This window comes from Dipodomys ordii, unplaced genomic scaffold (assembly GCF_000151885.1).
Source record: "Dipodomys ordii isolate 6190 unplaced genomic scaffold, Dord_2.0 Scaffold38, whole genome shotgun sequence".
Taxonomy (NCBI): Eukaryota; Metazoa; Chordata; class Mammalia; order Rodentia; family Heteromyidae; genus Dipodomys; species Dipodomys ordii.
This window is the reverse complement of record NW_012267254.1, coordinates 5,119,784-5,142,503: the sequence shown is the minus strand read 5'-3', so window position 1 is coordinate 5,142,503 and position 22,720 is coordinate 5,119,784. Positions and strand designations below refer to the sequence as shown.

The 22,720-nt window shown below is 34.7% G+C and overlaps 1 protein-coding gene across 1 annotated transcript in view; it reads right to left on the bottom strand.

Moving 5' to 3' along the window:
* Positions 1-22,720, bottom strand: part of Enox2 (ecto-NOX disulfide-thiol exchanger 2) — a 317,354-nt gene that overhangs the window by 257,313 nt on the left and 37,321 nt on the right. The window contains exon 3 of the mRNA XM_013018185.1: positions 18,418-18,547. The gene's annotated coding sequence lies outside the window, so the exon portion shown is untranslated. The remainder of the gene's footprint in view (positions 1-18,417; positions 18,548-22,720) is intronic.

Below are 22,720 nucleotides of genomic sequence, written 5' to 3'. Positions count from 1 at the left end.
ATCCTGCTATTTTGCCGAAGTGATTTATGATTTCTAAGAGTTTGGGGATGGAGTTTTTGGGATCGTGAAGGTATAGTATCATGTCGTCTGCAAAATTTTACAGCATTTTTCTACATCAGGAGGAGAGAGGCAATGAACAAATATAAAATATCAGAGTGAATAGTGCTTTGAAGAAAAAAATATCACATAGTGCACAAAAAATCTCTAAAGAAATCTAGTTTTGTCCATCTGAGGAAGGAAGTATCATAGCAAGAATGAAAAATTTTAGACAATCGCTGCCATATTATAGATCCACAACACAGAAAAACTACAACCCTATCTTCTGCTCCATGAGCAAATACTAAGTAAGGAAACTGACGTGCTGAAAAATTAACATACTGGAGTAATATATCAGAAAAAGGCATTGGACAGCTGGGTCTTTACCTCTAACCAGCAATGTCAGTGGAAGTTACATGGTAAGCAGGTGTCACTCTTTGTATCAGCCAGGTAGTATCAAATTCCACCCCTAAACTTGCAGTAATAACTTTTACCCCTTCACCAAAGTATACATGGGAAGCTAAGTTGAAAATCTGGATTTCTACATCTAGGCGACAGTAACAGTATGATGTTAGAATAGACCAATCAAAACAGAAGATTTAAGGGGTTGCGGAAGTGGTGCAAGTGGTAAAGTGCCTGTCAAGCAAGCATAAAGCCCAGAGTACAAATCGCAGTTCTGCCAAAATAAAAACCATAAGATTCAAATAAAATCTAAAGTCTCAAAATGGTAAACAAACTTCGAAAGAAGTTATTAAAAAATCTTCTATATCTAGAACAATTCAATTTAAAGGACAAAAGACATTAATACTAAGTACAAATGTTGGAATTATCAACCATCATAAAAAATTTGAAGGAATAATTATGAAAATAGTTAAATTGAAAACAAACCACTTCAATAAAGAAAAAGATAAAGAGCCGAAAAAAAGGAAAATTCATAATGAAAAAATACATTAACTAGGCTGGCTGCTGGTGGCTCAGACCTATAATAATAGCTTCTCAGGAAGCTGAGATCTGAGGATCATGGTTCAAAGCCAGCCCTGGCAGGGAAGTCTGTGAAACTCTCATCTCCAATTAACCACTCAGAAAACTAGAAGTGGAGCCATGTGGCTCAAAGTGGTAGAGTGCTAGCCTTGAGCACAAAAGCTCAAGGACAGCGCCCAGGCCCTGAGTTCAAAGCTAATGACTGACTAAAGAAAAAAATACAATAACCAACAATTTTAAAACCATCAGATTGTGCAATAGTACAATGGACATGACAGACTAAAGAACAGATTTGAAGATAGAACAACAGAAATCTAATGTAAACAATAAAGAGAAAATAGTGTAAAACAATTAACAGGGCCTGAGGCACTTACAGGACAAAAAGAAAATATCTAAAGTTTGTATGCTAAATTCTCAGAAAATATGTACTAAAAGGCATAATAAAATTTTGCCAAAGACATAAAGCCTACAAAATCCAAATGCCAAACTAACTCCAAACTGGACAAACGCACACATATACACAAACGTACGTATGCATACCTATACCAACATACTCCAACTATTGAAATCTAAATACAAAGCAAAATTGAAAAGAGAAATAGTAACTGATATATGAAATATATAACAGATATATGCAAAAAACCATATATTATGTAAATTGGGTTTACTCTAGGGATGCAAGGTTAGTTCAATATTCAAAAACCTATCTGGAGAAACTAATTGACTAAAGAGGTAAAAAAAATCACATAATTAGCTTAATTGATGCAAAAAAAAGGCATTTGAAAAATCAGTAGTTCATGGTAAAAAGTCTTTTAACACACAAGAATAATAGAGGAATTTACTCAACTTGATAAAGCTATCTACAAAAGAGCTCTAAATAACATCCTACTTAAAGGACAATGGATATCCTTCTATTATTGAAAATAAGGGAAAGATATCTGTTGTCACCAAACTTATTTAACCTTATTATATAGTACAAGAAGTTCTAGAAACTGCAACAAGGCAAAAAAGACATTCAATTTTGAAAGAAATGAACAAATGTTTCTATTTATACATGATATGATTGATATGATAATCCACATAGAACATATCCTAGAACTTAAAATTCAGCAAGATCAGTTTGACATAATCAATAATACATAGAAATAGATGCTACATTTATACACTCTCCATGAACATATGTGGACAATGAAATAGAATTATTATTTATAATTGTTAGAATAAATAAAATGGTTAGACATAAATATAATAAAATGTTCATGTGACACATGAAGATTATAAAAATGATGGAATAAACTGAATAAGTTATCAATGGAAGAGAAGTCTCAACATGTAAGTTCTCCAGATGTAAGTTCTCTCTGAAAATAATATGTAAGTTAAATACAATTATCTGTTAAAATCACAGCAAGATGTTTTTCTAGATACAAATTATTCAAGATATTTATACATACACAAAGAAAAAGTCTTTAGGATCCAGGACTTGGTGAAGAACTGAGGCATGACATCAAAAAAATGATACATAAAAACATTGAGGAAGAACTCTTCATAAAAATATAATTTCTATAAACCACAGATCTATAACCATCTAGCATTCGATAAGGGAGCCAAAAAATATGTTAGAAGACAGCCTCTTCAACAAATCATTTTGGGAAAACAGGATAATCATATGTAGAAAATAGAAACTTGATCCCTCTCTGTCACCTTACACTAATATCAATTCAAAACGGATCAAAAACACCAATGTAAGACCTCAAACCATGGAACTATTGCAGGAAGGTATTGGAGAAACATTAGAACTTCTGGAATAAGTAGGAACTTTTTGAATAAAGATCCAAGGTCAAAACAAACTTTTTAAAAAGGATCGATAAAAGGAAGTGCACTGTCGGGTGCCAGTGGCTCACGCCTGTAATCCTAGCCACTCAAGGAGACTGAGATCTGAGGATCACAATTCAAAACCAGCCTGGGCAGGAAAGTCTGTAAGACTCTTTAATTAATCACCAGAAAAACAGAAGTGTCGCTATGGCACATGTGGTACAACACTTGCCTTGAGCTGAAGAGCTCAAGGATAGTGCACAAGCCCAGAGTTCAAGCCCCATGACCACCACCACCACCAACAGAAAGGATTGCATTGAACTGAAATGTTTCTGCTCATCAAAGGACATAGTAAAAAAGCTAAAAAGAGAGCCTACAGAATGAGGGAAGATTTTTGCCAGCTATACATAAGACAACTACCTAATTTCCACAGTATTCAGAGAGCTTAAGAAATTAAGCCCTCAAAGAATCAACAACCTAATTAATAAATGGCCATATGAGCTAAATAGAGACTTCTTAGAATAAACCGTAAAAGTGGCCAAAAGACACATGAAGAAACGCTCAACACCTACTGCCCTAAACGAAATCCACCTCAAAAGAACATTGACATTTCACCTCACCCCAGTTAGAATGGCCATCAAGTATATGAACAATAACATATGCTGGTGCAGATGTGGGAGAAAAGAAACCCTACCATACTACTGGTGGGAATGTAAACCTGCTCAACCACTCTAGAAAGCAGTATGACAATTGCTCAAAAATGTAAACATAGAACTATCCTATCATCTAGCAATTCCACTCCTGAGCCATTTATCCAAAAGATCACAAACCAAGATATATAATATAGTAAAGCCACCAGAACAACCATGTTCATTGCAGCACTAGTCACCATAGACAAGATACACAATCAGACCAAATGCCTCTCATAGACAGATGGATCAAAAAATATGGTAAATATAAAATTTTACTCACCCATTAGAAAGAGTTTTATTGCACCATTTGTAAAGAAATGGTAGGGCTTGGGAAAAAATCATGGTAAGTCAAATAAGTCATGTCCAGAAGGACAAAGATACATGTTTTCTGTCATATGTGGAAGCTAGAATTACTTTATAAATGTATAAGTAAACACTTCAGGGTGATAAGCAAGCATACACAAATGTATTAACCAAAGTATACTATACTCAGGGAAGAATTCAAATGGTGTAATTCCCTAGAAAAGCTAAAATACAGTCCCACAAAAAAAATACAAGGAAACAGGTACTTGAAAGGTAGAAGATGGGGTTAAGGAAAGAGGGTAGAGGAATGAAGACAGGCAACAGGGGAGAATTCAGTCATAAAATTCAATGCATGTCCTACAAAGTTAAGAAAATTGAAGGGAGGGACAGGGAGACGTAAATCAAGATGCATTTTATTTATAAACTGCTTTGTCAAATGGCAACTCCTTTGCACAACTACTTAAAAATAATAAAAATATAATTTAAAAGAAATAAAGCTGAGAAAGACATAATTTCTTGCTTTGTTAAAAACTATTAGTTGAAAGAAAAGATAACTTACAGGTTGTCAAGAAATACATTATTAAAGTACCTATTCGACAAAGGGCACATGTATATAGATTAGAAAAGAACTCTCAGAGCTCAATAGTAAAAATACAAACAACTAATTAGAAAAAGGTCAAAAGATTCAGAGAGACATGTCACCAAAGAGAATATATCGGTAAAACATAAAGAGATGAAAAGATATTCAACATCAACTAGCCCTTAGGGAAATGCAAATTAAGATTGCAATGAGATATCACTCATATCAGGATAATTAAAATATTTTCACAGCATCAAGGGATGATACATTTTACAATATCTTATTATGTATTTTATGAAAAACTAGAATAGAAGGAATCCAAATGCCCCCAATCTAAAGAAGCTATAAGAAGATAGAAATGCTAATTATCCTGATTTACTATGTACATGCTATATGCATGTGTTGAACTATCACACTGCATTCCATAAATATGTAAGGGTATTACATGTTAATCAAAAGTTTAAAAAGAAATAAAAACAGATAATGCCAGTGCTGCCAAGGGTGTTGAACAGATTTACTCATATTTCTAGTGACAATGTAAAATACCAAAAGCATTTTGTCATTTTTTTAAAGGTATGGAATCGGACAGGGCTCAATGGTTACAGCTGCAACTAGCTACTCAGGAAACACAACCAGAGGATCAAGGTTCAAAGATCCTGGGCAAAAAGTCTGTCAGACACTGTTTCTCCCTTTTCCTCAAAAGCAACATAAAAAACAAGTGTAGAGGCCTGGCTCAAATAGTAGAGCATTGGTCAAGCAAGCAAGCTAAGTAAGCAATTAATCATGAGGTGCTGAAGGCATGGCACAGGTACTAGAGTGTTTGGCTAGAAAGCACAAGGTCCTGAATCTAAAGCCCAGTGTAGGGTCTGTGTGTGTGTGTGTGTGTGTGTGTGTGTGTGTGTGTATGTGTGTGTTGAATGTTTAATTTATATATATATATATATGAACAATGTTAATCAGAGTATTTATTTAGAAAATAAAATGCAATTAGAAAAGTCTTTTTGCTCATATGTAGACTTTTTAAGATTACAAATGAAAAATTCAAAAATATTATAATATCAACAACAGATTCATAACAGACTATTAAATAACAATTATGTCCCTTTCAGTGGTACTTCACCTATTTGAGATTGTTATTGAGGAGATATATGATTGTTTTCTCATAAAGCCTTCTCAGAAGAATACTGGATTGGCTGGTCAACAGATAATCTCTTATAATGAGTATTTTTACATTTCTATCTATGAAATAAAGACAATTAGCAAAAAAAAGTTTTGTCTTTTTACTATATGACAAGTGAGTACTAAATACTCTTTAAAAGGTCCAGGATGACAGTCAACCCCAAAGGTATAAACTTGAGTTTCTCCATAAGAACTTACTTTAACTATCCACAGAGGTCGATGCAGTAACATAACATATTAAGTATGTGAAGACAGGCTGTATTACAGTAATTCAGATGAATATTGATTACACTGGGGGAGATGATATCCTAGTCCTATCAAGCCCAGAGCATATTGTTATTCTGCATGCCACTCCTGTATCCAAGATGCAAATCAGCTGTTATTCTGTCCTGTAAGTAGTTATATTAGATTTTTTAAATGGAAGAATTGGAAATAATTCAAAGTTATAGAGAAAAATTCATAACTCTCTAAAATGAAATTGAAATTAAGCAAATAGAAAAAGTGACCTCTTATTTATTCATTCATAAATTAAACAGTAAGTGCCTACTATGTGTCAAACTCCTTGTTATGTGTCAAATGTTTCAAGATGGGTAAAAAATGGTCACTGTTCTCTGTAAATAACAGCTTAAAATGAGAAAACACACAAATAAACAGATAATTTGAAAAACAGCATGGCGAATACCATGATTAAAATATGCAAAAATCCAACTGAAGTATACAGAAAGACTATGGAAGGCTTTCTGGAGACCAGACCCAAACTGAATCTTGAAAGATGATCTGGGGCATGCAGGCACAATGAAGTATATAAGCAAAGGAAGTTAAATTGAAGAGAAATGCAGCAGAGCGTACATAAACTACTAAGATATTAATCATTTTGAACAAATGGGTGAAAGGTCCCAATTTCTGTTCTAAATACAGAAGTTTGACAGTATAGAGGATGCATTAAAGGCAAGAACCAGGGAAGAGACTCCTGTGGTATTTTCGTGTGTGTGTGGGTGTGTGTGGGTGTGTGGGTGTGGGTGTGTGGGTGTATACACCTTCTAACATATTTACCTAGTAATGAAACCTGCTAAAAACTGTGAAAATAAAGGAAGAGGGGAAAGAGTTAGGAAAGAGTAATATAGAGGGTATGAGTTTGATGAAAGTATATAATATGCACATATACAATATCATAATTAGAACTTTTCATAGATCACATCACATTTTACTCATAAACTTATATGCTGAATGGTAACCCCTTTGCACAATTACCTTAAAGATAACAATACAATTTTAAAACTTTTCATACAATTAATTTATGCTAATAAAAAGAGGAACAAATTTGAAAATTGTAACAGATGTTATTTGATGGCAAAACCCATGCAATTAGGAAGAAAAATTAAAGACAAAAAGAATGAATTTAATAAAAGGAGCCAAGAAATATCAGATAATGAAGTCACATCTTGAATGATCCTACTACTTCATTAGGGGCAACTCTCCTCAAATGGGTGAGAGCAGTGAAAAAGAAGGGAGTCTAGGCTCTGACTGAGCATGGGTACATTTTGGTGAGAAAGTTACTTTGCCTAAATAAAAATAAAACAGGTTGGGAAAAAGACAATCCTGTAGTTTATATAAGTAATACCAATGGCACTAAACCAGAGATGGCAACAGAAAAAAAGCTTAGGGCCAATGGCAAATTTATTTAATTTCAAGGTAACACATTCTTCATTTTCTCCTGATCACTCCTTGATTATTGCTTCTCAGTTTTCTTAATGGATCCTCCATATCTTCCCAACTTTAAACTACATTAATGCAAGATTCAGTTCTTGGTTCTGCTCTGTCTTCACTCCCTGGTGTCACACACACACACATACACACACACACACACACACACACACACACACACACGAAATAAACACCTCTGAATGTATAGTACTTCTCCCTCATCTGTATTCCAGACTCATACACCTATTTACCTGCTTGATATTTCCACTTAGATATCTAATAAGGATCTTAAACCAGCATGTCCAAACCTGTACTCTTACTTGTAAAGCCTATTCCACCTATAACCTTTCCAACTCAGTAAATGTCATCTCCTCCCCCAGACCAAAAAAAAAAAAAAAGAAAGAAAAAGAAAAACACGGTCCTACTTGGATTCTTCCTCATATTCCATATCCAATTTACCAGCATACATTGATTGTCATACTTTCATCATATATCCTGGATCTTTCTACTTCCTGCCATCAATTACTGTTTTCAACCTATACCAAACTAGTTACCATTCACCTGGATTACTGTAGCAGCTTCATATTTGGCCTCCTTGCTCCCACCTTTCTACACTTCTACAGTCTGTTCTTCAGATAGCAACAGCTTTTGAAAACAATAAACAAAATGGAAAGGGAATATATGGAATAGGAGAAACCACAGATTTGATAAAGTTATTATTCAAAACCTATAAGAAACTCCCATAGCTAAATACCCCCCCAAAAAAAATCACAAATGGGCAAAGTACCTGAATAGATAGTTCTCAAAAAGTACATAATGTTTAGTAAATATGAAAAAGTGTCCCACACCACTGATCACTGGGGAAATATAAATCAAACCTACAATAAGATATTATCACATATTACCTACAATAAGATATTACCTCGTGTGAGGTAAAAAGATATAACCTCATAGTGCAATGTTATTTTAGAAAATGTTAGTGAGAATTTAAGGACAGGTGAATTTTTTCAGTTCTGAGACTTGAACTCAAGGACTTGCTTGGCTTGTTTGACTAGTACTTTACCACTTGAGCACTGCTTCCAGTCCTGCTTTTGCTGGATATTCAAAGATGTAGCCTTGTGGACTTTTCTGCTCAGATTGGTGGCCAACTGCCATTCTCTGAATCTCAGACTCCTGAGTAACTGGGATTGCAGGCATGAACCACTGGTATCCAGCTAAGAAAAAGGGAATTCTTACATGGTGCTAATGAGAAAGGAAGACAATATGGAGTTGCCCCCTAAATTTTTTAAAATAGTATTACCATATGATGCAGCAACCATGTTTTGGGTGGAACTGAAAAAAGAATAAAACAAATTGAAATAAAAATCTGGAAAAATGATCTGCAGTCTAATGCTCATTGTACTATTATTCCCCAAAGCCAAGATATGGAAACAAAATAAAAATGTTCCCATATGAATAAATGGATAAAGAAAATGAAGTATATACAAATATATCCATATACTTTATATGTATGAATACATATAATATTTCAATGAAATATTATGCAGATTTAAAAAGGAAATTCTGCCACTTGAAATAACATAAGTACACCTGTAATCCATTATGTTAAATGAAATAAGCTTCAGAAGGGAAAATACAACACGATGCCATTTATATGATGAATCAAAAGCAGAGAAGTGTATAAAAGCGGAGAAAGGCATGGTGGCTGCTAGAGAATGGGAGGAGAGAGAAATAGGGAGATATTAATTAAAGTGTAGAAAGTGCTGGTGATCAAACTACCTACAGTTAACAATCATATTATATACTTAGAAAATGATAAAATGCTATATTTCACATTATTTTAATCACAATACAAGTAAATAACAGAGCAGGAGTAAACTTTTAGGGATTATAGTTTCATAGGACAGACTGATTACACAGTGTATACTTATCTCTGAACTCATCAGGTTAAAGACATTAAAATGCTTAGGCTTTTGAATGTCAATAATAAATCAATAAATTGGTTTAGAAAACAACAAACATTTTTAAAAAACCAAATTACACCACTCTTCTGCTCAGAATCCTCCATAGATCCTCAGTTTACTCAGTAAAAGCCAAATTCCATACTTTAGTCTCAAGGCCCTGCAAAGTCTGGTTCCTCCCTCAATTACACTGTTCTGAATTTCTCTCCTAGTATTCCCTTTCTCATCCTGCTTTAGTCATACCAGCTATCTGAACACAAGTTCTTTCAACAGTAGTGACAATCTTAACCATGGGGCTGCTTCCTTTGCTCTAGATAGCCACTCTCTGCCAACCTCTTCCAGTAACTTCTTAGTGTTCCTTTTCAACGTGATCACTCCTAGAATGCTCTTTAAAATCACAACATATGCTCCACCTTCCTATTATGTATAAAAACGTATAAAATCACTTACAACTATGCATGCATAATGCGTAAGTATGTAATGTTTGTCTACATTTGGATCCTTCTACACCTAAGTAAGAGGGAAAGTATTTTTATTTATTCATATCCAGGTGTGCCTGGCACATAGTAGGCACACAATAAATATTTGATCAAAAAACAAGTATCAAACAGAATCTACAGGAGATGAGAAAATTTGGAACCTGAGGTTGGGATCAAATTTAAGAGCCTCCTATTGCAAAGTATACAGCACTTCTCTACTCCCATGGCCTCTAAGCTTAGATATGTTGAAACACACACACACACACACACACACACACACACACACACAGACACACACACACGGTATGACTTTAATAAAGTTTGGTCTAAATGAAAATTTAAAGATGATCAATTCTCCTTAATGCAAATAACCAAGTCCTATAGGTCAAAACTTTTCTTAAATTAATTTACATTATTATTATGAAGGTGATGTAAAGAGGGATTACAATTATACAAGTCAGGTAATGAGTACATTTCCTTTCATATACCATCTTATGTTCCCTCACTCATACATCAGATCTTATATGTCTAATCTGAACATGGACTCTGAATGTCTATTACAATCAGGAGGGAGATCATCTATTTTAAATACTTTCATTTCCATTGATTTTCCTTTTTGAGATAAAAGACATCTATATTGAAAAAAAGAGAAGTGACTGTAACAGAAGTATATGCCTTTAAAAATACATATATACAAATATACTCTCTTTAAACACTATGGGTATTTTCTCTTTCCTCAGTTTAAAATATCTGATTTAATGATGAATAAAGCACTTTTCTTTTTACCTTAATCCTTTTCTTTTCTCTGTAGACAAGAACAGGCTTTTATTTGAAGTAAATGAAATATGGTTTATGAATCCAAATGAATACCTCTAATTTCTGGGTTCAGATAGAACAGCCTGCATTTCATGAAATTAATTTGGTTAAAAATTGGATTTAAAGGAGCTGGAAGGTGGCTCAGTGATAGAGTGATTGCCTTGCATGCATGAGGCCCTGGGCTGGATTCCTCAGCACCACATAAACAAAAAGAAAAAAGCTGTAAGTGGTACTGTGGCTCAAGTGGTAGAGTTGTAGCCTTGAGCTGAAGAGCTGAGGGACAGCACCCAGGCTCAGAGTTCAGGCCCCAAGACCGGACCCCCCCAAAAAAAATTAGAGTTAAAGATCTGCTGCAAAGTACCATTCTATCATCCAAAATGTACTTGGATAATTTCAGTTATTAAACAAATATAAATTAAGAAAAGGTGAGAAGAATTCTAAAGAAACTTCTAATACTTGTAAAATCCAATTTATTACAGCTTTAGTCTACTTTTTAAAAAATCTGTCTTCCAATACAAGAAAACGAACTTTACAACTTTGGTGTGGGGGGGATGGGGGGGGCGGGGGGAGGCTGGGAAGGGATGTGAAGGGTAAACAAAGGAGGAGGCTGCAATGCTTGATAAGAAATGTACTCATTATCTTGCCCATGTAATTGTAACCCCTCTGTACAGTATGTTCACAAAAAATAAAAATAAAATAAATTTAAAAAAATCTGTCTTCCAAATGTACACTAAAACCAACACACAAAGGCCTATGTTCAATGGTAGTTTGTATCTTATTTAATACTAGCTTACATAAATGGAATTAATAGCATTGAACCTAAAATGGAACTACTATTAATGTCGAATAATTTTGCTGTCTTTTGGAGACAGTTGTCATTGTAGAAGATTGAAGATAAATTTTGGCTGTTTATTTTAATCTCCTTTTCTCATGTGGCTTTCCAGCTTTTTCTGACTTTGTTTTAGTAAATATAACTTACAAAAACTGTATACCAGGCTAAAGTACAGCGTAAGGATATAGCTCATCTTTGTAAGGCTCAGGGTTCAATCTCTAGCACAACAACAATAATAAAAAATCCATATGTGTTTCGTTGATTTTCAGTAGTTTTTCTAAATTATTTATCCTTTAAAAGAGGACGATCTAACTTTTCAAACTTCAGGAAAACAGAACGCACTTCCAGTTTCATTACTAAATAGCCAGCTCTGTATCTTCCTACTTTCTGTAATTTCAATTTTATGTCTTGAAAGTAAATAAAGCATTAAGAAATCTGTGTAAGTAGTTTCTAAGATGATCCATAATGATCCTCACTTGTTGGCATTAACAAACTATTAACATATCTATTAAGAAATTAGCTCAGAACATGTTCATTTCCCTATTATTTGCTTACAAGAAAATCCACAAATATTGGATAAATGTTTTCTTCTGGTAAAATCGCCTCTGTTTCTTCTCATCATCAATATGGTTTCTCACTTTAAAACTGAAAGAAACATAGTTCTTTAACATCCTGATTGCACATAATTTCTCAGCACAATCCATAAATAAAACTGGTCATCCAATGATTCACAACTGAATTTTATGAACCAATATTAAAATAATTTCATGTAGACAAGTAAAATAAATAAATAAATAAAATAATTTCAAACTAAAATCAAATTTCTTAATGAAAAATGGCAATACTGCCAAAGGCTATCTACAAGTTCAATGTGACATCTATTAATATTCCAATCTCATTCTTCAAAGAAATAGAAGAAGCAACCCAAAATTTCATATGGAACAATAAAAGAAACCAAATAGCAGAAACAACGGTGCTGGAGGAATATCAATAACAAATTTCAAACTTTACTACAAAGCCATAATAATCAAAACAGATGGGCACTGGCACAAGAACAGACCTGAGGACCAATGGAACAGAAGAAGACCCAGAAATGAACCCTATAGCCACCTAATCTTCAATAAGGGAGCTAAAAAAATAGAATGAAAGAAAGGCAACCTCTGTATTAAATGGTGCTGGCAAAATTGGTAAGCAGAGGGGCTGGGAAGGTGGCTCAGTGGTAAAGCACTTGCCTTGCATGCCTGAGGCCCTGGATTCGATTCCCCAGCACCACATAAGCAAAAAAAAAAAAAAAAGCTGGAAGTGGCGCTATGGCTCAAGAGGTAGAGCACTAGCCTTGAGCTGAAAGGCTGAGGGACAGTGCCCAGGCCCAGAGTTCAGGCCCCATGACCGCCCTCCCCCCCAAAAAAAACAGAATGTTAAAAAAATTGGTAAGCAGAAAAGGTCAGATAAGTTGATGTTAGGGAAATGAACCCTAAGATAAGTATTCAAATGTTTTTTTCTTTCATGCGATTGTTTCTAACACATTTATAAGATGATTTCTTTGTTGCTTTGTATGCCTCTCCCCCGTGGTATAACCCCTGCTTTCACTGTATTTGATGTTGTTATAATTTGTGGAGGGGAAGGGAAAAAAACAAATCAATCGTTTAAATAGGGATACAGGTGGACCCATTTCAACAATGAGATGTACAAGTCGTTATGTCCAAAACGAACTTTACAACTTTGGAGGGGGGGGGAGGAGAGTTGGGGGAGAAGGATAGGATGGGAAGGAGAAACAAAGGAGGAGCCTACAATGCTTGATGAGAAATGTACTCATTGTCTTGCCCATGTAATTCTAACCCCTCTGTACAGTATTTTCACAATAAAAATAAAATAAAATAAAATAAAAAAATAAAAAAAAAGACTAAAACATAGAGCGCCCCTATGACCCAGCAATCCCACTTTGGGTCATTTACCCAACCAATCACAAACAAGGCTATACTAAAGCTACCAGCACAACTATGTTTATCGCAGCATTATTGACCACAGCTAAGATATGGAATCAACCCAGCTGCCCCTCAATAGATGAATGGATCAAGAAAATGTCATATGTGTGTATGTGTGTATATATATATACATATGTGAATATATATGTATATATATAATTCCATTGTGTGTGTACACACACACACACACACACACACAATGGAATTCCATGCCTCCATCAGAAAGAATGACACCGTCCTATTTGTTAGGAAATGGAAAGACTTGGAAAAAATTATATTAAGTGAAGTAAGCCAGGCCCAAAGAAACATAGGTCCCATGGTTTTCCTTATTTGCAATAACTAGTATAACTCTAGGACAAGCAGAAAAGGTCAAAAGCTATATACATATGACCATCTAAGATGATGTTAAGTGAAATGAACATCAAGATAGGGACACAAGTGGTTTTTTTTCTTGCTTGCTATTGTTTTTAATGTATTTAAAATATACTATGTGATTTTTTTTGTTTCTTTTGTATGTTCTTTCCCCACAGTATAACACCTGTTTTCACAGTATTTGATGTTGGTGCCTTGCATTTTGTATATACATTTTTCCAATTTGGGAAAAGGAAGGGAAATAACAAAATGCTGAAATAAGGATACAGGTTGACACATTGTAACAATTATATATACAAGACACTATGTTGAAAATGAACTTTACAACTTGGGGGTAGGGAAAAGTTAGGGAGGTGGGAGGGAAGGGATGGTAGGGGAAAAACAAAGGAGGAGGTAACAATGCTTGATATGAAATGTACTCATTACCTTACTCATGTTACTATAACCTTTCTGTACACTATTTTTATAATAAAATACATAAAAAAATTCTTAATGACTGGTACAAATGTTTAAATTTTAGGATAATTATCCAATTCTGATGCCAAAATGACATTTGCACAAGACATCACCAGCAAAAGAATATAACCTTCTCAAATGAAGAATACATCTTCAAAAGGCCACAAGGTAAAGCTATCAGTTGTGTTTTGATTTATGTAGTTTTGCAAATAGACATGCATCATTTACTTTCCTCTGGCTGCCCTATATGTGACTCAACAAAGCTAAATGATCCACTCCATCTTCCCTGTGCATTTCAATAACAGTGTGTTAGCCTCAAATAATAGAATCTGATCGGCAAACAAAACAATCAGTACATACACAAAGATTTGTATGCAAATATATTGATCCTTAACTAGTTATCTCAAATGTGTTTATCAGGTTTGTACAAAAAACTTTTACCACCCGTAGCTAAGTATATGTATTTACTCATCATCTATTATGTATCAAATACAATTATAGGCATTTAGGAAACATGGAGTCAATATACAAGGATCACTTGAGATCTTTCAGACAACTTGCATTATATATTAAATCTTCTGCTCTGTGTAGAATCTGACACAACTCAGTTATATCTTTTTGAAACTCTTCCATTGGCTTCTGTAGTATGGTATAATTCTGTTCTAATAGTCTCCAGTTGTTTTTCTGGCCTTTTTCAGGGACTCTTGCTATGCAAATCTAATAGATGTAGATCACATCTTTGGTCCTAGGCTTCTAACTTATGTTCTTTGTTCCTTATAGAATTCATTATTTCCTCAAACACAATGATAACTTATCATCTAAACCTCTATGAATACATAGGTCTATTAAGACAAAGTTATCATCTAAACCTCTATGAATACATAGGTGTATTAAGACAATCTCAAGCATTAACAAGCAAACAACCTGTGCATCATCAATTATTCAAACTGGGCCTCCCCATGCTTTTCTCCTATTTTCCATCAATGGCACCACCAATTTCTTAGTCAGCCATCCCCAAAATTAATCTGTTCTTTCTAATCAATCCAAGTTTTATTCATTTTATCATTACATATTTCTCATGTCCATTATTTTTCATCCCAACTACCAGGTCTTCATCACTTCATGCATGAGTGACTACAAAATCATTCTAATTGATTTTTAGTCTTTCTATTTCAGGTCTCTCTTTTATACTACTTCTAGAGTCATTTTCATGAATTATCACTTTCCTCATATCATCATCCTCAACCTGAACCTTTAATAGCTTTCTATTACCCATAAGGTCTAAATCTCCCATCTCAATACTTAAAGTTGATGATAGTTTGGCTTTAACCTTCTTATCCAAGGAATATCTAGCAACATACCAATTCAAACTATTTACTCCAGTAAGGATGATCTCCTTAATGTTTTTAAAGAGCATTATGTTTATATTTGCCTCTAGAACTGTGCTCATGCTGGTAATGATGCTTGGAAAGCATCCTTTCCACAATTTTGGCCTATAAAACACAAGAAATACTCAAATCTCTCTCCAATAAATCCCTTACCACATTCATGTTTAATTTATTTGGTGCCTCTTATTTAGGTCTAGTCATATTTTTTCCATATTCTGATTTTTTTTGTCGGTTGTAGGACTTGAACTCTGGGCCTGGGTGCTGTCCCTCAGTTCTTCAGCTCAAGGCGAGCACTCTACCACTTGAGCCACAGTGGCACGTTGGGTTTTCTGGAGGTTAATTGGAGATAAGAGTTTGGAAGTAAGAGTTTCAGGGACTTTCCTACCCAGGCTGGTTTCGAACCACAATCCTCAGATCTCAGCCTCCTGAGTGGCTAGGATTACAGGCGTGAGCCAACAGTACTCAGTGGTATTCTGATTCTTTGTTGTCTCAGTTTCCTTATAAAACTTAAAACTATGTAATAATGAGACAGGTTTCCCATTTGCTCTTCCCATTTCCTTTCAGTACTCTATGGCAATAGTTTTAGCACTTCTTGGGACTGAAGACTTTTCATGCATCTAAAGTATGAAGATCCAAAATTCCTTTGGGGTTCTTTTAGATTAGACTTACTAATATTTTCTCTATTAGAAGTTGCAACTATGACAGAGGGGTACCTGTAGCTCATGTCTGTAATCCTAGCTACTAAGGAGTCTGAGATCTGGAGGAATGCATTTTGAAGGCATCCCAGGCAGAAAAGTCTATAAGACTGTATTTCCAATTAGCCAGCAAAATGCCAGACTGCAAGCATGAAAGTGAAAGTGTACTTGCAGTAAGCAAGAAAGCTAAGCAAGAGTGTGATGCTCGGAGTTCAAGTGCCAGTACACAAACACAAAATTGTAACTATGACAATGCAAAGTCCTCATTCATTTTTAATATAATATTTCCAATATATTTGTTATATTTTCCAAAATCAAGTGTAATCAGCAAGAATAATGGCATTATTTTTGCAAATATTTTTCAGGAAACAGCTACATAGAAGATAGTTGAATTCTTTATGTCTGCTTATGCAGTCAATCTATTGTGACATGATTTTCAGTTGAAGTATATAAAGAAAATCTAGCCTCGTGTAAACATGTGGTCAGATAATGGAGGAATATTTGAATAGTCTTTTTATATAATTAAGGATATTCTTCTTTGATGTTACACTAAATTTTGACAATGATAATTTCTTTTAGAGCAATGGGGAGATCTGAATCCATATTAATGAACCTTTTAAGGCTTTGTTATATTAAAATCATTGGTCACCCTTACACTTTAATGCATTCTCCTAAGCATGATTTTATATCATCATGCATTGATCAGTTGACAAATATTGATTTGATATATTATTAAAAAATCTCTTCCAAATGGTGAACCATTTCATTATACAATATTTTAAAAATCACATTAGTTAATATTACTACTGCCTCCTTAGATATAGGGAAGTTCTCAGGCTCATGGTGGCATACGCAAGTATTCCAAAATTCTAATTTGTACTTGAGAGTTCAAATTTGTCATTGGCAAGAAATACTCTCAGGCCGGGCGCTGGTGGCTCACGCCTGTAATCCTAGCTACTCAGGAGGCTGAGATCTGAGGATCGCGGTTCAAAGCCAGCCCGGGCAGGAAAGACCGTGAGACTCCTATCTCCAATAAACCACCAGAAAACCGGAAGTGGCACTGTAGCTCAAGTGGTAGAGTGCTCGCCTTGAGCTGAAGAGCTGAGGGACAGCTCCCAGGCCCAGAGTTCAAGCCCCACGACCGACAAAAAAAAAAAAAGAAATACTCTCAGTTGTTTTTCCTTAAAATGGTAGGCTCAAAATATTTTTGAGAAATTGACTGCCAAAGCATAGTGACACAGAATAACCACTGTTCTTTCAGGTAAGATTAGAGTTCCATGTAAAAAGCTGCTAGTTTGGTTTGCAATTCAATCATGCTAGTTGTTTACTTTAAGACACCATCACACTTCATTATGCATCAGAAGAGGAACTTTATGTTTACTTCTCATTTTCATAAATAGGATATTGAAAATGTAAACATGAGTCAAAATATAATAAAAAATAAAATTAAATATTTATTGACTTTTAAAAAACATTATGAAGTAAAAGTGGCTTTGTTTCCTTAACTTCGAGTATACTGTGCTAAAGAATATAGTTACTAACTAGTACACTTTGGTGTCACTCTTTCAATCCCTGCCAAGGCACCAGCAGTTTTATCACAATTGCTTTTACACCATCAATGATACATCAATTCAGTGAAAAAGCAAACAGCATTTTAGAATTATCCTGAAAATTATTTGGACATTCAAATCTTTGGAAGAACTGTAGACAGTTATGAGGATTCATGGACTACATTTTGAAAAACACTGTTTTACAATTAAGTCTAAAATTCATTCTTCACTTAGCATTCATCATTTCTGGTAACATCACTGGTTTCTCATTGAGCTCATGCTTCTTTATTTAACATTATACATATACATTGTGAGTAATATCATCTACCTAAATTGTTTCAGCTAACACCTATAAGATAGTAACTGTCAAAAAATCCTTATCTCCAGTGCAGACTTATGTCCAGATAAATATATACATACATTTATCTCTATATTTTATTAATATCCTATCTATCCATCTATCTCTAATTTACATACCCTAAATCTAATACATCCTTTCTCTCAAATTTGTTCATAATCCTGAATTCCCAATCTATATTGCTGGCGCCTCTGTTGGTACAATCATCCAATTGCAAAATCTATAGGTCATTGTTTACCCTTTCTTGTTCTTTACTCACAAACAGTCAGTCAAGCAGCATCAATCTGTAATGTAATACAGTTTGGAGTTGCAGAGCCTAAGTCAAACTGGGGACTGCATGTTCCATCTAAGGCTTCCAAGTTTAAACACTGTATAGACCAAAGAAAACACTTGTTAGTTGCCCATCTGAGTTACTAAGTAACTCTAAAATATTTCTTAAATTTGAATCTGCCTTCATTCGCATTTCCATCCATCTAATTCATATCTTCCATCATATTTTACATGGCTATTTGGCACAGTCTTATAACTAACCTCTCTGGCTCCATTCTTCACAAATCTTTCTCCCTCCCCTCCCTATCTTTCAGAAGGCAGTGTAGTCTTTCTAAGATACTTATTTAGTCATACATTTCAAATTCCAGCTTAAAATTCCATAATACTTCCTAGTCACTCATAAGAAAAAAATTCACATTTAATATCACAGTAAATAACAATATCCCCTTTGTGAAAAATTATTACAGCAACTTGACTTTACTTTCCTAACCACTTATCAAACTACAGCTTATCAAATACTTGATCATATCTACTAAGCAATATTCTAATGTGTGTCTATGTGTGTGTTTGTGTGTGAAGAGAGAATGCCCTTGATTATCACAACCAAACATACAAAATAGGTATCATGGGCTGAGATGTAGCTCAGTGGCAAAGCGCTTGCCTAGCAAGTGCAACGTCCTGGGTTCGATCCCCAGTACCAAAAAAGAAAAGACAAAAAAATACAGTTAAAAAATAAAATAGGTATCATTACTACATCAACCCACAGATAAAAGAAACAGATATAAAATCAAATTATTGGGAATTCATCAAGATTGTCTCATGCTATTTCAGAGTCTATGTCTTTTTATGTATTCTTCCCTCTGACTGAAATGCTTTTTATTCTCTTTTGCTATTAATGAAGTCACAGCATCCCTAAAAACTCAGAACAAATACCATCTCTCCTCTGATCAACCTCTTTCCCACATAAAACTAGAGATTCCTAGGATTGGATATGGTGGTACATGCATATAATCCCAGTTACTTGGGAGGCAGAGATAAAGGACTGCAGTCTGAGGCCAGTTCACATAAAGTTAGTACAAGGTCCAATCTAAAAACAAAAAAAGATTTGGGGACACGCTCAAGTGTTGAGCATAAGACCCCAAGTTCACTACTAAGTTTTGAAAAACAAAAAGAAAACAAATACACAACAAAGACGCCTACTTAGATTATTCCTTTCCACCTTTAAAGTGCTTGTTAGAATTTACTTGAAACAACTTCCAAATGCTTCGTCTAGAAGAACAATGGCTTACCAGTAGCAGGCACAACTTGCTGTAAGCAATACACTACATTAAAACAAATTACAAATTCTACATTACATGGAAGGACCAGAGGACAAGGTACAGATTAGTGTTATTTCTGTTTTCCTTACCAACCCTACTTCCTTGGAATTATTATCATATCCCCACAGCATGCAGTCCTTTAGAAGTGACCCAAGCAAAAGCTAGAATTTCCACATGTGGGATAACCCCTATCTGGTGGCTTAAAAGGGATTAAACCAACTTTACAATCCTCCAATAAGGTGATGTCTGTTAGATAATTGGAACTGGCAAAGTCAATAAGAAAAATTAGAAAACAGTCATGTCAAATCACTCTCAAATGAGAAAGATACTATAAGTCACTGATTAGTATGATTTTTACAGAGAAAGCTATATAGCCTTTCCTAAATTGAGCATTAAGGTATAAAAACTCCTTATTCTCTAGCACATTTAGAGTTTGAACACATGTAATCCAGCATCTTCTACTAGGCAAGGATTTAATGAACATTTTGTGAGAACATCTGTTTGTTATTTATCTTCGTCTCATTTTACACATCAGCAAATCCCTTTTTACCACCAGGACAGAATAACAATCACCATTTCATTATACAGCGTTCATAATTTTAAACTACAACTAGGGGAAAGAGAAGTAATCATTAGCACTGTAGTCTACCTGAGGTAACAAGGAAGAATTACAAGGGTGTGGAAGTGCAGAGGAGAAATGATTAAATATATAATTCTTTTAACATCTACTAAGCCAATGGCTATTATGCTTTACTGTCCCAGTAACTGCAGAGAATTCAAAAAATTGTTCTGTCATTCTTGAAAGGCTTTTTTACTTTGTCCTCTTGATTCTATGTCAAAAAACAGTTCTAGGGGCTGGGAAATTGGCTCAGTGGTAGAGTGATTGCCTTGGGTTTAATTCCTCAGCACCACATAAGCAGAAAAAGCCAGAAGTGGCACTTAGCTTTTTCACTCAAAGCTGGCACGAGACTGTCTGGGCTGGCTTTGAACGGTGATCCTTGAATCTCAGCCTCCTAGGTAGCTAGGATGCCAGGACTGAGTGGATAATAAAACACATTATGAAATGTCAAACACCTGAGTAAAATCTTGTCTAATAGTAGTTTTAGTTGATTTTTTTCCATAGCTCTAAATATGTTACTCTATCTGACATGGAGAATAGTAATGTAATGAATCAGCAAGATGCTATTTTTGCCTTTAAGAAATTGTAATCATTATCTCTCAACAGTCATTTACAGCACACATCCAACACTAGTCTTATATAAGGAGAAAAATATTAGCACATATGAACTCACTAAAGAATAGGAGAATATATAATACTTAACTGAACACTGGATTGGATATAGAGACAATAAAGACTGTTGCAGTTCAGAAGAGAAAAAAGATTAGTGTAGACTAGCTTTCTGTGATTTGTAAAATTTGAATTAAGTATTAGCAATGTTAAAGGAGGCCAAGAATCAAATGAATGTACATACACATTTGTCCTCTCTCAAACCTTTAGTTTTTACACAAAAGTGTTTTGAAAATCCTTCTCCATAATACCTTAAAATGAAGAAAGAAAAAGATAAAGAGATGTGCAAACCTCCATTAAAGTTTCACATCTCCTCAGGAAAAGAAACCTCACAAAGGAATTCATCTGAATCTGATTAAAGTAATTGATCCTAAAATATGATGGAGGCATAACTTTTCCATGAGATATTTGAAAAAGGTGAGTATTCACCTATACAGAATCTCTAATTTGCATAATTATGTGGAAAAAGTATATGGAAACTGGGGGAATATCTCTCAGTGAATTTTTATACTCTTTGTCCATTTCAGACAATTTGTGTTTTTTTCAGTATATTGTCTTTGTTCTGTTTAAATTTTATAAGGTAAAAAGCATTTATTAAGCTGGACACCAGTGGTTCACATCTCTAATCCTAGCTACTCAGGAGGCTGAGATGTGAAGACTGTACTTTGAAGCAAGCCCCGGCAGGAAAGTCTGTGAGACCCATTACTCACTAAAATGCAGGAAGTGGAGCTATGGTTCAAGTAGTAGAGTGCTAGTCTTGAGCAGAAAATCTCAAGGACAGTGCCCAGGCCCTGAATTCAAACCACAGGATCAGTACACACAAAAAAGCATTTATTAAGGCACAGGAAGTAGTTGAACATTGGTCAAAATAAAAAAAAAACTCAAGAACAGTACTCATTTTTATTCACTCAATGATTTTTAACAAAGCCGGTAAAGTCCTCGCCAAAGATCATAGAGCCTTTTCAAGCTGTTTCTTCATTGCTGATACACCAATATTTCCCCAAGTATTATGTCCTTTCTCTACATGATTTCAGCATTAATCTACACTTAATACTTGTAAACTATTACCTGCTTTCATTTATAGCCTACCTCTAAATGGTTACAAAAACAGTAGAGGAAGAAAAAAGCAAAAGAAGGAAGAAATGCAGAGATCTTGATCCATTCATCTATTGAAGGGAAGCTGGGTTGATTCCATATCTTAGCTATGGTAAATAATGCCACAATAAACACAGTTGTATCGGTAGCTTTAGTATAGCCTTGTTTGTGATCATTTGGGTAAATACCCAAAAGTGGGATTGCTGGGTCATAGGGGAGCTCTATGTTTTAGTCTTTTGAGGAACCTTCATACTGCTTTCCAAAGTGGTTGAACAAGTTTACAGTCCCACTAACAATGCAGTAGGGTTCCCTTCTGTCCACATCCCCTCCAGCATCTGTTGTTATTAGAGTTCTTGATTATAGCCATTCTAACTGGGGTGAGGTTGAATCTCAATGTTGTTTTGATTTGCATTTCCTTTATGGCTAGAGAAGTTGAGCATTTCTTCATGTGTCTATTGGCCATCCTTCTTTCCTCTTCAGAGAAGTTTCTCTTTAAGTCTTCTGCCCACTTGTTGATGGGGTGGTTATTTCTTTGAGGGTTTTTTCTTGGGGGATTTAGTTTTTTGAGT